Source organism: Chaetura pelagica, unplaced genomic scaffold (assembly GCF_000747805.2).
Source record: "Chaetura pelagica isolate M959 unplaced genomic scaffold, ChaPel_1.0 scaffold275, whole genome shotgun sequence".
In the NCBI taxonomy this organism is placed as follows: domain Eukaryota; kingdom Metazoa; phylum Chordata; class Aves; order Apodiformes; family Apodidae; genus Chaetura; species Chaetura pelagica.
In genome coordinates, this window is record NW_009953486.1 from 3,648,320 (window position 1) to 3,664,008 (window position 15,689).

Genomic DNA, 15,689 nt, shown 5'->3' on the forward strand with positions numbered 1-15,689 from the left:
TGTGCAATTCCCCAGTCTCCTGCAACCCTTGTGATCTTTTAGTGATAACATTCCTTGCTCCAATTCTGCCTTTGCAAAATCTTGCCATTTGTTAAAAAGTCATTGTTCCTGAAGTTATGCCTGATACATATTATACAAGCACAAAGCAACTAGAAAATATGCTGCTTTAACACTGGAGTTCTTGTACCATATCCTTAGGACAAATATTGTTGACACTTGTACTTCCACAATTGTGAAATATCAGAAATTGTTTAATTTTTTAAATTTTTGTAAATATTATACCAGAATAGAGCATTAAAACCTTTTAGGAAGAATTTGATATGGAATACTTCTTCATTCCAGAATAGCACTGTTTTGATCATTACTAAATACATAGTTTTCTGTTTTTCTGATTCTCCTTTTCTTGGCTATCCATCAACCAAAAAAACGGCTTAAATCAGTAAGAACTTTATTAGCTAAAATATATATTAGTAAGTGCATGTTGTTTTGGCCCTTTTGATCCCTTCCTACAATTTTAATCAGAGTATTTCCTATTCTACTTCTCATGCTGCTACTTTTCTCAGCTTTAGTTATAAGAAATGCTTTCTAGATAATTATATGTCTTTATTTTAAATTTAGACCACTTCTTTCTAAAAAGAAACATATCTAACACATCTGTTGCTTTTGTAATGCTGTTGCTGGCATCAAAATGAAATAACAGAATTTTTAGTGCTTACAAAAATCTAAAAATCTCAAAGGATTTCCATTCTTTTGTCCTTTCATGAAATTCACTCCTGTGCATTTCCCTTGTTAGGAAAGAGTTAACAACCTCCAGCCAGCAGTCTGCAATCAACAGGTTGCTCTAACAGAAAAAAATAATAACCCTAATCAATCTTGTAAAGTTTAGGAGATTGGAATAAATGATGAAAAAATAATGATCCAAGCCCTCTTAAAAACAGAAGTGGGGCCAGTACTAAAATGCTTTGTGTTTTAGGAAAAAATCTTTCTCATTGCTAAGTGAAAGAACCATAACATAAAAAAAAATGTCACTTTAAAATTTCTGTCTTACCATCTAGAATTTAATTATATCTCTGTCTATATAGAATGATAACAAAACACTTGCTAACCTTTAGGTGGCCAATTCACAGGCAGGTGGAGAGGTTCAGGTCTCTCTGGAATATCGTTGAAACAAAAGCAGCATCCTGTTTTCTTTTTTCAGTGTCTTTCTCTTCTCTTTTTTTTTTTTAAGCATTTGCAAATTGAAGGGTGGGTGGTGGGGTGTGTGCAAAGAGAGGAGGGGGTGAAGTCAGCCCACGCTTGGTGTAGGAAGAGTTTTAATGGCCGATGCTGGTAATGTGGTTTGCCTGCTACAGTGTCTGCACTACCGCAGCTCTGTGTGTGGGCGTAAAGAAATGACACGACTGGGTTTCAAACCATTACACTGAAGATTTGCAAACAGTTAAAAAAAAAACCCCAAACAACAATACACAACCTGATCAGGCAGAAATGAAAAAATATTACTTTTTCTTTTTATCTTTTTCTACGGTATGAGGTGGGTTGTTTTGGTTTGGTTTTGACTTAAAGATATAATCCAGTCAAGTTTCTTCCTTAGCCTCTAAATTAAAAATATAAATTAACTATTTAGGAAGATTTTGGATTTTACATAGTGTGAAAATGTTATTATTTTTGCTGCTATTTTTAAATAACCTAGAAAAGCTTGTATTCCAAAAGACATACGGAATTCCAGAGTAAAGGTGTTCAGAAGACACCTATATTTCTGCTTTGAACATGCTAGATAGGCACCCAAATGTTGGTAGCACCAAGCAGCGTGGTATGATAGACAGACATAGCAAACACTTCTACAACCACCCGTAGGAAATCCAGCCCCTGAATATTCCCTTGAATATTCCACAGAACAGGGACAAGAAAAAAAAGAGACATCCTGGCAGCCCTTTTCTGTTCAGTACTCTAGCAATGCATCAGGCTTACTGATCCAAACCAAAAAGATGTGAATATTTGTAGTAAAAAGTGGATATAAAGAAGACCAACAGGAATGAGACAGAGGGGCTGTTCTCTAGAATATCATGGGAATGAGAGGCAAGTGCTATTTAAGATAAATTATAAATGCTGGCACAAAAGAAGGTGAGTATAAATGGTTATGACTACACTGTTATTGGGAGGGACAGGTGGAACAGGTTGAACACAGAACACTTCTTCAACCAGTTTTGACCACAAAGAGTGAAATGGGGAGAAAACAGTTTTAGAAAGGAGCTTGAAAACTTCCAAGGGACCTTTATGACTTGGCTGCTTCATGATAAAGGAACTAGCACTTGGTAAATACCTTCTTGTACATATGAGAGAAGACATCCAGCTTGAAAATCATGTGCTTGGACGCCAGGCACGCGCATTCTTGGGTGTCACGGTTTAGGTGTGTATTTTTTCAAGTATTCAAATGAGGCCCAAACCAAACAGGATTTCTATGGTATTTGTTGTGCTGCTGGCAGGACAGAGCAGGACAACTGGATACCCAGGCAAACCGGGGTGGGACAGAGAGGAGACACTTGATGATGCCCATATTGCTGCTTAGGGCACAGCATCACTGGCAGTTCCTCACCCCAGCTCCTGGCTGCAGTGTGAGGCAAGCAGCTGAGAGCTCCCAAGCTGAATGCCCAATCAGCAGAATTCAGGGAGTGAGTAAAGAGCAAGACTGGACTTGAGGGCTCCAGAACACTAATCCCAACCTTTAACAAAGAATCGCATAGGGGTGCTTAAACAATGAATTGCACTAGAGTGCATGAAAAATTATCTTCAGTTCCGTATCTATCTCATAAAACTGTCAGAGATATTAGTGTTAATACACAAAAGTACAGGCTGACTTGGTATTAAGTGGGGTCTGGCTACTAGCCTCAGTAGAAACTTCAATTCTTTCATGTATAAATTAATAGCTGGTCAGCTCCAGGAAAATGCTGCCAGAGAAATGCCTGTGGCCTCAGCTGATAGAGAAAAGTGCACGTTTAGAGAGAAAAGAAATATGGCTTCCAGAAGGGTCACACACATTCATGCAGACTGAGTGCAGTTGTCCAATGTGGTGTAGATTGCAAACTGAAATTCCTTAAATCAGTTCAGTAAAATTAGTCATTTTCCTAGCACTGTAATTTTGGGTATTGAAGTAAAAAACAGATTTTTACCTTTTTTATTATTTTGTCTTTCTCTAAACTCTAATCTCTCTGTACTATCTGTTCAGTGAAGACATTTTTTGCCCCGTTACATCCTGTGCTTTATTACTGAGTAGTATCATTTAAATATTTTACTATAATTTGTGTCTTTAAAAAAAATACTAGTTAGAATTTTCTTGACCCAGTTTGAATAAGCATAGTAGCAAAATATGTAAGTAGCCTGAAGCAGTAACTCTGAAAGGTAAATGTTGCTCATTTTTGTCTCAGTATGTCACTAACAACTACATATATTGACTCTGTAGTCGTATTTCTAAGTCACTGCAGCATTCATCTCTTCTGCCAGGGTACTGGCCACATTGCTGCAGATTAAGTAACATGGAATGTCTAAATGCACCTAATACTCCTGAGGACTAATCCCCATAAAGAATCACTACATAATATTACTATTGGTTATAAAAAAATAGCAGTATTTTTTATAGATGTGAACTCTTAAGTGTGAGTGTACAGAAATCATGGCTGCCTACACAACTTTCATTTGGCCAAAGGCACCTTTACACCATGGCACTAATGCACTGCCTAATGGTGCTTAACATGATATTTTTTCTCCAAAGATCAAAGCTCTGTACATTGACAGCATCTTTTAAAGCAAGTATTAAAAATCTGGAAGATGTTGCATATTAAAAAATACTCAAAGCAGGAGGAATGGAGGCATTGTAGTAAATTGGACAGCCAGCTATTACCCTCATATCAAAACTGCGTAACAACTACGATTCAGATGGTACTTCTGTATATTCTGTCAAGACAGCACTGCCACCCTAGAGCAGTGTAACCCTCCCATGGCCAGGCCATACCAAAAAAAGTCCAAGAGAAAAGGACTTAAAGACAAATATGTGCTTGAACAGCAAAATGGAGAGAGACAGCTTCACTAGCAGCAAACACGGGTCTACTTGCCAAAGAAAAGCCAGTATAAAGGAGAAACAAAGATACAGGCAAAAGTAATAGTTCCCATAGGGAAAAGACTCAAGGATTGCTAAGAAAATGCTAAGACCATCACAAAAATGAAAAGGCTCAGCTGGTTGTGCATACCCAACAGCAGGGCTGTGCATGTAGACATTCACTCAAAAGGAAAAAGAAAGGAGGGAAAAAAAAAAATCTTGTTTTCAAATTTAGATTTAATGTGGTTTAGGTAAGGCTCTAAATGCTGAATCATCATATGGGGCTGATTTGGGGTTTTACTTGTTTTGTGTTTTTAGTATTAATTCAGCATATGTAGATCTGGTGAAGGGTTGTTTTATGGATTAATTCCCAAGGGTAATCTACAACCCAAGAAAAAACTTAAGACATCTGAGAGAAAAAGCAGATGTGATAGTCTAGCCTTGCTTCTAAAGTACCAGGCTGGTAACAGGATGGTAATGAAGAGAGCTCCAATTACTCCTCCTCACTCAAGTCATTCTATTGTTGACAACTAAAAGGTTAAAAATTGGAGAAGGTTGTGGTGCCTCTTCTACAAAATAGATGTTTTGTACAAGGAGTATCAAGGGTCTTTTAGACTGCTGGACTAATGAGCTGTAGCATTTTCAGCCATATCACATCATAAATATGAGTAATTACAATTATGATGCACTTAAAAGCGATGTAGCTTTCAGAGGAACAGTTGGTCCAACTCAAAAAGTCAGCAAGGTTAGTTGTTTTTTACACATGCACAAACCAGGGTTTAGTCATACTAATTTTTCCATCTGTTTCTTATTTGTCATAGAAAACCAAATAGCTTCAGAACTTCTGATAGTATTCAGCAATGCTGTAAAAGCCACCAGCCACACTAACATAAATGTACTTTACAGAAAAGGAGACTAGAATCTGACAGGGTCATTGATCATTTGAACCAACTTTCAGATCAATGTCAGAAACAGTAAAAGGAACTATCAGTAACGATAACTGTAGAAATACAGAGTTTCCACCACCAAGACCTCAGACCAGTACCAGTCATAGAGGTAAACCTGTGTTCCAAACCATTTAGCCAACGCAACTATATATTTCTTTTATTTATTTTCTCCATAAGCTTTTATGTAGTTGTGTTTTTTCTCAATATGTTGTCAAGGAAACCCTACATTCTTGTAGCTTAGTATCCAGCTCTTCATTGCAATATACTCAAAACAATTTAGGATTTTGAACTGGTTGATATACTTTCCTTCCAGTATGAAGGGATGCTCTTAATACCATAAGCTGGGTCTTTTTTTTTGAAGATTCAGTTCTTCCAAAATGCCTATGGGAAGTTTAGCAATTAACTCTTCACTTTATGAATTGTATTACATTACATATGAATATTCTATTATGCTGTATGCTATCCACTGGAAAATAGCCCTGTCATCTTACTGTTGTCCTCTTAAAAATCACCATTCCTCTCTTATTTTACAGTCTTTGAACAATGTCAAAGTTGTTTTGTCAGAATTCCTCTGCCAAAAATATTTTGGATTGTGTGAGAGGTGCCAGCAAAATTTCAATGACAGTGATTAAGTTAAAGTTGCACACCCATTTTATCCCTTTCTGTGTCCTAATCTTAGCTAATATTTATAAAGGTTTTCACTGGGAAAAGAGGTACTTTGTATGTATACACACAGAATTTATGATGCACTCCAGGGAACAACTGCTGAGTGTAAAAAAGTAGTGTCCACTCTGCCCATGGTTCGCTTTCTGTGGAGCACATTGCTCACCTCCACACTGCCAAAGCACTCGGGCAGTCTCAGGTTGGCACCTATTGTTTATGTCTCATGCCTGTTGTCTGGAAAGTTCTTCCAGCATGCTATATACAGCACTCATCTGCTCCATGCACACCACAAAAATCTTCCAGTTCTTATCACAGGCTTTAACGTGCTGTTTTAATTCTTATCCCCATGAAGATCATCACTGCAACATACAGAATGATTCGTGCTACTGGGTAACTTCAATATAAAGATGGGAAGTGGTCCTGTGAGAAGAGTACTTGTAGCTTTCTGGCAGTCAAGTATGTTATGACACTGGACTTGTGTTTCAGTTGTGTGTCATGGTTAAAGGTATTTCTGCCATTCCCTCCTTTGGATTTCATGGAGCTATGCTTTTATCTGTTGTCAAGGAAACACCAGGTTTTTTTCCCCCTTGCTCATTAATGTCTGCATTTTTGTTTCCATAGCTACAGAGGAACCTTGGTGTTTTAAAATAGCAGTAATTGGATTACCATGCCTTCTTGTAATTTATTGACACCATTAAAGACTCTGATTTTCAAAAGCAGACACCAAGACTGTATCAGCAGTTTTTTAGCTATTAACATTTGTTATATCCTTGTCCTGAAATACTGGGTACATGCTAAGAAAAGTCTTCAGCATCCAAACACTTGCAGCACCCAGACTCAGTCTATACATAGTGCTCTGAAGCCACTGAGTCCCTAACAGGAATGGGCAATCTGTTACATTTAAATGTAATTTTCTGTCAATGCTAATCACTTATATGCAGAACTGTGGAGATTTAGCCTCTTTGTTCTTCTGGTACAAGTTACAAGATTCCTTAAATAACCACAATGAAATGTGACGGTTAACTTTTAATTAGGAGTTTCCCTGTCCATGCTTTGCTTCTAAAGAACCAGGAGATAGGGTGGTAATGAAGAGAGGTCCAATCATTCTGCACTCAATAAGCATCCATTTGGGACAAGCTGAATTCAAAACACCTGTCACAAAATGCCTTCATCTTGGCACAAAATACGAGCTGAAATTACTGAAAGTAGTCTGCTTTTTAGTTGTAATAGTTTTAGTTTCTGATGGGCACCTGCAAAGAAGTGCAGAGGTCCTATTATGAATCTGCTACGTGTTAACCCCAACATCTAACATGTTACTGAGTCTTTGTAAAATTGACCCCAGAAGAATTATCTGGGAGAATTTTACAGCCAAATATCTAGCACACTCTGGATACAGGAACATGGAAAAAACACAAAGAATTGAGAAGAGTTGTTGCTAAGAACTGGTATTACTTAGTGGTAGGCCTAAGTCATGATTTCTAAAGAAAACAACTGGAACTCCCTGACAGGCTGATCTGTGTGTCTGTCTGTATGCACACTCCTACCCTGCTGCCATTGTTACCATGCTGTCTCCTGACACTTCTGATTTATTTGCTACAACTTACTTGCCTATTTGAAGCGTCTGCATATTCTATACTCTTACCCTTCCTTTCTGGTATCCCCAGTTCTTTCTGTCCTCAGCCTCAGCACATCTTGACCCATGTCCCCTCATTAGGAGGCATCTGCAGCTGTGGCTGCCTGGCCAAGCAAAAGGCAAATGAATTCACCGTGTGGGCTTCCTACTAGTGATGTCACCTCTCTGGGTTTCTGCATTCTGTCTACTAAGTCCCAGGCAGTAGACATACACCAGTCCAACAGTCTAACTGGATTAAAATTAACCAATAGTTTTAAAAATTGTAAGAGGAGGACAAACAGAGTGACTAGATAGCACCTGTTTCTTTAGAAAAACAAGCTAAAGAGACACCAACCTAAAACGTTTATAGGCAGAAGAAAATGGTGACAAGTGGCTAGACATAGACAAGTGTAAACAAGGAAGTGTCTTTAATCTAAAATATTAGTTCCTACTTTTCACAGTGGATTTCTGTGCATCCCTGAGGCTAAGACATTCTATTACCATAGAAACAGTATCTTGTGTCATTGTGGACCTCACTTGGAGATGAGTGCTGTTATGGAAACAGTCATCTCAACAGCTGTCCTCATGTTACGTATTTCAATTATTGTCTTTGTAAAGATCCATTCCTAAACTACCCTTTCAGGATTCAGTGTAATAAAAACTAAGTCTCTTAAGTATTTAGCAATTTAATAAACACCTAAAGGCTGCTCCAAATTAAAAATACAGCATTAGAACAAAATGTATATTAGAATTACAGTACCTTTTCAATAATTACCTACCTTCCAAATCTGCATCTGCAAAGGTTTGGGGAAAAAGATACCCTTTCCATGGCAGCAGTAATTAGTAAAACTACTTCAAGAAAGGCATTTTTAAGGCATGTGTTCTGTGAAAGAACTCATTTGCACACACATCCTATGTGCATCCATGCAAATGAAGGAAAAAAACATAGCAGATTCTGTGAGAAAATGTGGCTTAGTGGACTGAACTGTGAATTCTTAAATTTTAATCCAATGAACCATTCTTTTCTCTTGGAAAAGCCATCAAAGACACATCTTTTTAAAGATACATGTGAGTTGGAAGCTCAACTCCCACTAATCTTTCCTTGGGAATTGAGTCCGTAGCAGATCCTAGAGCTTTGAGAAAATCTCCTCAACATTTTCATGTTTGTAACATCTGAGATACTACTACTTACTTACTTCACTCAAATTCTGTGGGCATATGTATTGCTTAATTTTCTTGAATAAAGTCATTGAAGAATCTGTGAAACAATTACAAGTTTTATTTGAGTTAGCAGTTATTCATCACTTAATTTGTAAAACATAAATACCTTCCTGGCTACTTATATTGATTGTATAGTTAGTTTCTTAGATTCTCTAATATTACTAAACAAATGTGCCAAAATCTGGAAAATAAGTACATTTAAGTCAAGTGAGAAGGAATGTCAGTTATTTTCAGGACCAGCAATTGCTGGTTACTTTCCTATTTTCTATTGGAAAACTGATGTAGTGAAAATAAAGTACTGAATTTTTTTAAATTCGTTTTTGTTTTGTTTTGTTTTTACCATATTATGTAACTGTTTAGATTCTGCGAGCTTTGTTGTTTGATGTATGTGTCATAGTTGTTTTTTTCTGATATTCACAGCTGCCAAAGGGAAGAGTTTGTTATGTAGATTGTTACCTGTGAAAGATTCCATCCTTGCAGTCCTGCCATGAACTCTCACTGCTGCCTCATATTACTGCTGAGAAGACAGAATGAACTGATGTGCTCAGTTTGACTAACAAAGCTGACAGGTATAATCCCAGTTTTTTCATCTTCCAAACAATAGTTCTCCTTCTCTCCACAAATTTTCAGAAAAGAGATTCACTGATATTTATTCTTTAGTATTGCAGGTTTTGGAATGTATCCCCTTGCTGACTAGAATTTTTAAGAGACAACAAAAAATATAGCAAATAAAAAACAGACAACACACCATAGTCTCAATAGAGGCCCTAGAAGAGTCTACCAGTAGATGAGGTAGGAATTACTCTAGGGATTACTTTTGGAAGAAACTCTTTTCTAATTGAGCATCGAAGAGATTCAACATCTGAAGTTTGCCTAATTCTGCAGACATTTTTTTCATGTTTTTGATCCTCACAATTGTTTAAATTATCAGATTAATAATTATTGAACTAAGAGGAATATTCACCATAACTTTTCTACAGAAGGGGCCTTCTTACTGGTAGGTGTCGTTAACTTTTATTTAAATAGGTGCCAGATCCCTTGTATGAGTGTTCAGATGGTTTTGAAAGTACTCCAATTGTAAGTATTTAAGTGTATCAGCAAGGATTAAGATATATATGACACACTGAAATACACATTTATAAAAGGAGCAAACACTGATTTTGGTGTAACCAACTGAAATAAGTTTTAGTTGCTTCTGGTGCTAAGTTGTCTCCAAGTTCTGTGTTTCATGAAGCTTTGTGAAGGTTTTTTTATTAATATCATAGTTCTATTTGCCTGCTGCTTTCATTGCTAATGTATCTGGCAGCATCAGTCCCTGTTTGAGTCCATATGCTCAGGGGAGTGTCCAGCTGCTCAGACAGTATTTGTTTTTCTGTTCCTATGATACTCATACCACTGTACATTTGGGAGCCCTTTACTTAGAAGATACATAGTATGCATATCTAGATTAAAAAGAAAAGCTGCTGTAGCTCCTATACTCTAGATCTTACCTTTTTATAGACCTTGATTTCTAATAATTACTGATTTACAATATTTTATATTTCAGAGACCTGCTGTATGCTCAGAATTTGTCACCAGTAGAAAGTCTATATAAAAACTGCTCTTGTTTCTGAGCATGAAAACCATACATTGAAAATAACCAAGAAGGTCAGACTCCAATTTTGCCATCCTACTAGTCATGAACCTGTCGGGAAAACAATGCATAGCCTATTGATTTAGTGCAGTAGAACTGATACTAGGAAGAAATTCTTCACTGTGAGTGTGGTGAGACCCTGGCCCAGGTTGCCCAGAGAAGCTCTGGCTGCCCCATCCCTGGAAGTGTTCAAGGGCAGGTTGGACAGGGCTTGGAGGCGCCCCTGCCCATGCAGGGGGTTGGAAATCCATGATCTTTAAGGTCCCTTCCAACCCAAACCATTTTATGATTCTATTATATAAATATTATTCACTTGTGCATCAACTGGAAGCAGTTCTTAAAAGACTCGAGTTTAGGGGAAAAAAAATTGAGGCAGCTAGTAAGAAACTGCTTTAGTGTACACTATGCAATAACTAGGTATGAAAAATTACATTTTAAATTGCTGTTTTGTGAGAAGGCCAGTCGCTGTTAGAACTACTTTTTGAAAATATTTATTCCTTTTCCAAACATTTTTAACTGCAGTTTGTGGCTGTTATATTTTGGACTCTATACACATATAACAGAGAATATATATATATGCTGAAGAGATTGATGGCATTAATCCAAGTTGTCTGAATAATACTATGGGAAGTCTGATGCTTTCTCAGTGCTTTGAACTTAACTTTTTAAATTTATACTTGATGTTTATTCCTTTAATTACTGCTTTTACTGAAACACTAAGTTGCAGACAGCTTAGTATACAGCTTAGTTTCAGTGAAGGCAGTACAATGATGAAAATACATTTGTCTCCCAAAGTGCTCTCTAACTAATCATCACTAATGAAGCTGCACAAATCAGCAACAATAATGGGGGTGAGGGAAGACCTAGAAGAGTTCAAGTTTATATGATTAAATTCCATATCTAAGAAATGTCACATGCACCGAGCCCTTTCCTTCCTGGGAGTGGAATATCCAGAGTAAGATGTAACACTATGGAGAAAAACAAGTGTATGATTTTCCAGGTAGACTACATGCACAGGTAGGAGCTGTAATGGCTGTAATGACATTAACTTGGTATTCTTCCCAAAGTGCAATGCTTAAAGTGCTGTTCTGTAAATGTCTTTCTAACAGCTTGTGTGTTCTTGTAATACTTTAAAAATTCTTAGATCCTCTTTAAGTTGTTGCATAAATTTTCTTATTCTGTATGTACCAAGCTTGTACAAGCCTGTTAAATGTGTTTGGCTTTGGATCAGGACAGTCCTAGAGAATGTAGTGGAGCTCTTTCACAGGACTTCCAGGATCTTTAAATTTTCCCACATATGCGTTTCGTTTTCCATAAGTGCTATAATATCTCACAGAAATGTACATAGAAAAACAGCCATAGCCTGGAGTAAGTGTCAGTGGTTGCAGTACAGTGCATATTCAGGCATTTTATCTTGCTGGACTCTGCCACTGATTTTTAATCAAATAATATTATTGCCTTAGATTTATTTTTTTTCTAAATGGAAACCTATTATGGTTACATTAATGAAGATTTTATGGGATCTGTTTATTAATTTTAAATGTTTATTTGAGAATACTGTGAAAGAAAATATTTTTTACCCAACTGTGCACGCAGACTATTCTGTTACTTTGAGTAGAAGATATTTGCACTATGTTTCCATCTCAAACTCTCTAATTTTATCAATATTTTAGCCCCTAGGCTGGATGAAATAAACTCATTAAAAATCCTCAGAGGACTACTGGGGAAAGATATTTTCAGTGAAGCTACAAATAGGAAACTACCACTGGCTTGATAAGATACCAAAACCTGTAACTGTTGGAGTGCCTCATTCTCAGAAGGGGAAGGGCCATTTTCTGGTGCAATGACTTTCAGGCTAGTTGTTTATGTGTGGATTGTCAGTTCCATCCAAAATCCAGAATGTCTTCTCAGTTTGGAGTTGGGAATTCCTGTTGTCAAGCCTAGCTGAGAAGGTTTGGGACTGAGCCTGAAGTTGCTGTTACTGTTCAAGACTCAAGGACTGTAGTCCCAGAGATGACATCCTGTGCTCTTGATTGCTGAGACTGGATCCTCCTCCCAAAGAGGTGGCAAATGGAATCCTAGTACTAAAAACAACATAAATAGACTTAAACCCAGGATCTACCTGATCTCTGGCCCACAAAACTTTGAACAAAAATGATTTCATGGCTTGCCTTCATCCAGCTGTGGTCAGCCACTGATAGATGTAAGCTAGAGATGTCTCAAGACTGATTTATAATTGATCTGATAATTGTCTCTGTGATCGTTCAGATGTCAGCAGTGATGACTAAGTAGCCACTTGCCTGCAGCAGTTTGTGTATGAAGAATTCTCAACTTTCATTTCCAGGTTGTGTTTTCTTTAAACAATGTCAGAGTCGGTCGAGTACAAGATTTCCGAAGCACAGAGCTTTGTGTGCCTTTGAGATACAGGAGCAAAGTTTGAAAACCAGAAGTTATGTTTGTGTTTTAACATGTAATATGACCTCTGTCTCATTGCTGGTTCTTCAAGGTTTTGCATTAGAAAGTTGCATTCAACAAATGTTTGATAGTATGGTGTGATTTTATAAGAAAAGTTGTCATCTTTAAACAAGGATCAGATGCAGGGGAGAAGCATGATTATTTCCAAACAACACAAAATCAACAGCAATTTCCAAGTACTTCAAAATATGTGGTTTTGTCTTTAATTGTGCTGGTTCTGTGCTTGCTCATGAGTTGTGGGTAATAACATGTGATTATCATCTGCCTACTTGATCACATGCACATTTGTGATGCTTGCAAGAAAAAAAACACCAACAGTATCTGGCTGGTAACTGTCATATTATGCAGAGCTGAAGAGACTGTTTCCCAGACAACAGAACAGTGGTATTGCATCCATGAGCTGCACAGCACTGTGGAGCTGTACTTCAGTCAAAGACCTGGTGGCAGGTGCTGCTCCCACTAATGACATGGACAAGATGGAATTGTTTGAACAGGCATCATCAAACTCCCTTATCATGGAAGTCAAGGAAATTGCACAATGTGTGCAACCTAGTAAATAATGGTGATGAGTTACTGATTTGATTGCTTTATTGAGTAAATAGAAAGACCAGTAGGGACACCTCCTTCTTACAAACAAAGCTCAGATGGCTTTCAAAAGATCATGTTATTTTAGAGCTTAGAAATTATGTTGAGAGCCAGGCTGTTTTAAATGTTACTGAGAAGGAAATCAGCATAATTTTGAAACAGGAAATAGATTTGTAATGGCATTGTTAGGAAATTACATCCCTTTTTTATTTTAGCTCCTTGTATCACCATGCTAGAGAACAGCAGCACTTTTTGACTACAGCCTTTGTAGAACAGTTGCACATAGACACATAAATGAAGGATTTAAGTGGTAGAAAAATAATGTATTTTAAGAAACTCCAGGAAGAACCCTTTTATGCAATCAATAGTGAAAAACAATTTCTAAATATGCATATAAATCTCTGGGAAAGAGATAGCACCTTATTGTTTCTAGTCACATGAAGGAAGAAAGTGTATCTCTCCTTTTTTATGATGGAGGAAAGAGAATATGACAGCAAAGAATGAGTAATTCTCACTATAAACTCTGCCTTTGCTGTCATCTTTCTGCCCCAAAAGACCAGACAAATTTCTGTGCTGTGGTTTGCACTCACTGCATTTCATTTCTGCAGTAAAACATGAACGTAAGCAATAGAACATAGACACAAATTGCACAAGTCTGGGTTTGATGTTGCCCCGTGAGCAAATGACTTCTCTGTCCTTTATTTCCATTTCATAGGTTTGCACGTGATTTAAATTCCTGGCATAGAAACATGGTTTGGAAACTTTCTGGCCAGGCAACTGGATGCTCTGAATCTTTAGAGTCTCACAGGATTCCTACTGCCTGTGTTTCACTGCTCCTTGTGATGAAGGCAAATGTTGAAGGTGAGCATACAAAGATGCTAGAAGATTGTTATTTATTTACACGTTATCTGAAAACTTACAGGTGTTTTCAGTCCTTTTGGGAAAGCACTGGCAGAAGCAATGGAATTTTGGAGGTATGTGTTTATTACTCATTGTAGTTCATCTATGTCAGGGATCAGATCAGTGCCAATTTCAATCAACTGTCCAGTTGGTGTAAGTTTCTGCCAGTTTAACCAGGCTTAACTAAAGGACATAAAGAGGATTTATGATTACTGTTGTTGTTATTATTATAATAATTATCATTATTATTTAGGGATGTTTCACTGCTTTCATGTTGAGTTTTCATTAATTTTTTTTTTAAGTTCTGAAAAAAGGGCCTGAATGTATCTTTCCAATTAATTTCCAGCAAGGAATTCCCTTCCAGATGTGGAAGCTGGGCAACAATTTATTATGCAGAAAAGTGTGCTCTGGATTGAGAGGTGGGCAGCCCTTGGGCAGTGGTTGCTGCTGGGATGCTGAAGCAGAGTGGGGATCTTGTCCTCCTTGAATATGGAAATGCTTGGAGACGTGGATACTTCAAGGTGAGCTTCCTTATGAGACTGTAAGTCGAGTCCTTTCCCTCTGATGGAATAAGAAGCAACAGGTCTTCACGTGGAAGACCGCATAGAAACCTAGCCCCCTCTTGTGGCTTTTCCACATAGAAGGCATGAATCGATTCAACCTCATTTCTGAATAAAAATGTATATGGCTACATCTTTCATCTGAAAGTTGATATGGTTACTGCTGTTTCATCTCTTCTTAGAGGATGATGGGTATTAGCCTCAGGATAGAAAATTATATTCCATAAAAAATTTTATTTGCATTTCATATGCAACTTGATAGCCATTTTCACCAGAAGATGGGGATTAGAGGAAAGGGATTTGTTGCTTATTTCTATAATGTTTTTTCATCAAACTGAGAGAGGAAAAGCCCTAAATAGTGAAGGATAAAAAGAAATGCTCTCCCAGTTGACTAATAAAGTACAGCAACATGTATTTGGTTGCTCTGTTTTATTTTGGGTTGAACCAAATTGCATGATACCAACAAATACCAAGTTGGGGAGTTTGTTAGTGGATAAAGAATAAATGGACTGAACTTAGAAAACTGTCCAATGCCTGGCTACAACCCAGGTGTGATTCCAGCAGGCATTCTAGGGGGTACTCAGCATTGGCTTAACCAGCTCTGACCACTTGTTCTTGCAACCTCACCACCTCCTCTGCAATACTAACATGGCCTTTCTGTGATTTTTCAGTTACACTGGTGGTCCAGAAAACACAGACTCAGCTGCTTGGCATCGGTTCCAGATGGCTTAAGCAGGTTTGACAAAGTTGAGATATCAGCTGTATGGAGTGTAGTTAGTGCAGCTACCTTAGTTGAGGCAAGCAGCTTGAAGATAGTATGGAGCTCAGTGGTCTTTAAGGCTTTTTGCTGCATTCCTGTCCCTTCCCTCTGCCCTGGGTAAAATGACAAGTTCAGACCTCAGCTGTGACAAGGAATTTGAGACATCAGTTATGGAGAAGGAAGGTGAACTGTTTCGGAGTGGGACACCAGTCTGCTGAAGCAGTGGGAAGCAGCTGTTAAGAC